This window comes from Buteo buteo, chromosome 13, assembly GCF_964188355.1.
Source record: "Buteo buteo chromosome 13, bButBut1.hap1.1, whole genome shotgun sequence".
NCBI classification, from domain to species: domain Eukaryota; kingdom Metazoa; phylum Chordata; class Aves; order Accipitriformes; family Accipitridae; genus Buteo; species Buteo buteo.
In genome coordinates, this window is record NC_134183.1 from 11,695,563 (window position 1) to 11,697,577 (window position 2,015).

The window sequence follows — 2,015 nt, forward strand, 5'->3', positions numbered from 1 at the left end:
CCGGCAGCGGGCCCTCCCGCTCCGCCCCTTCCGCCCGCCGCTCCGCCCCCTCCGCCCGCCGCCTCTCGCGAGACAAGGCCGGCGCGCTCTCGCGAGAGCGCAGCCTCCCGCCCGCGGAGGGCGGCCATCTTCTGCGGCGGAGGGCTACGGAGGTGGAGTCGGGGGAGGGCGGGTTTGTACCGCCGGCGGTACGCCCGCATCCGCCTTCCCCCCTCCCCGGCGGGCAGCGGGACCCCAAAGGGGCCGGCTGGGGCGAAATACCGGGCGGTTGGGGGTGGGGCAGGAGCGGAGCAGGAGGCTCAGCGCTTCTCCTGAAAGGTGTTTCCTGAGGAAACACAGCATGTCTTTGAAATCCTGTGAGGAAATCAGCTCTTTACTTTATAAGTAGTACTCAGATAAACCATTTATTGCTAATCAGATTGCCTGACAAACCATTAATCTTTCCTGTCGCCGTGGCACATAGGTCTCCCGTGGGGAAAGGGAGACAGAAATGTCTGAAACACAGGGCTGGCTTCCACACTTGGTTCACAGCAGCAGGCCACAGCTGCTTCCTCACGCCTGAGAGGAGGCAGATCATAACAGTCAGGCATGCAAGTTTTTATTGCCTCGGAGACTTTTTTTCTTTTCTCTCTGTGATGCTATTTAAGTAATAGTTCTGCTGCGCTCCTGCGGCCAAGCAGCTCAGCTGGGACAGAGGGTTTGGAGTGAGCTCCTTTGGTACGGCGCATGCATGATACAATCACAGTGCCTCCAGGTTGCAAAATGGTGTTGAGAGGATGTGGGAGAAACAGAAGAGCATCAGTCTTCCTCCTAAAAGGAGTTAAAAGAACAACATTTAAGGAATAAAATAGAAAAGGCATTCCTTCCCTGAGATACAGCATACATTCTGCAGAATCTGTCAGCTGTCATAATGGTGTCGTGGCATATATATCCCTTTCTCTTTTCCACCTGATTTTATACCATACTTGCATACCGATATTTGCCTTTTGGCACTTTCAATTGCTGCTATACTGGTAGCCAATTAATTTGCCAATCTGCTTTCTGCAGATGGCGGTGTAGATTCACATTCTAGATCAAGCGTTGCAAATTTTACTTCATTGTGAAGCTAGATAGTTACAGGTTTTTAAGTCTGCCCTGTTAAGCTTGTTCTTTCTGGATACAGTTATGCTGTGCAAACCTGAATGGTGTGAGAAAGGAAATGTTTGTCTGAATAACACAAATACAATGTGAACATAACGAATTTGAGCTCAGAACTGTACCTGGATTTCACACACATTGTTTTCTTACCGACCTGTAGAGGTCTGTTCAGAAATATTCTCTCTTTACGTAGCGCTCAGTGATATTTCCCCCTCTCCCATTTAAGCTGTTTCTGTTAGACTTTGTGCGAACTCCCAGATCTGGAGCTGGCAACAATCGCCCCAGCAACAGGGAGCGGTGTCAGCCTGGGTAAGAACTGGCCCCCGCATGTTTTTTGTGGTTGCCTTTGCATATGTGGGAGGTGAGGCAATACCAGGCAGTTTTCTTTTTCCAATTAATTTGCCATTTGATTTCAGCCGTGTTCCAGGCCCCGCGATCCAGTCCTGGTCTATTCTTTTTCTGGTTGGAAAGGCTGTATTCCTGCTCCCTCTTCCTGAGCTTCTGACTGTGATCTTACATTGTGTGTTGGAATAATGTGTGTCTTGGCATTTTCAGCTCAACCTGTGACCAGGATCTTAGCTAATCCTTCAGAATGGTTTGTCTTGGCTTCTCTGGCTCTTGACCTCACCACAGTACAGTGTTAACGGAAAGATCTATTGTCTGGTGCACTCTGCATAGTTGTCATCGTGCAACACAATGCAAGCACAAGAACTAAGTTTTAAACACCCTACCGATCTTGGAAAAATTGAAGGACGCAAAGAAGAAAAATTGTTCAGGATTGTATCAAAACCTTACATGGTTCCAGATCTTTCTGTGGAAGAGCTGCTCTGTAAGAGTAGCCATAAGGTATTCAAATTTAGCAACCTTGTAGAAATTTA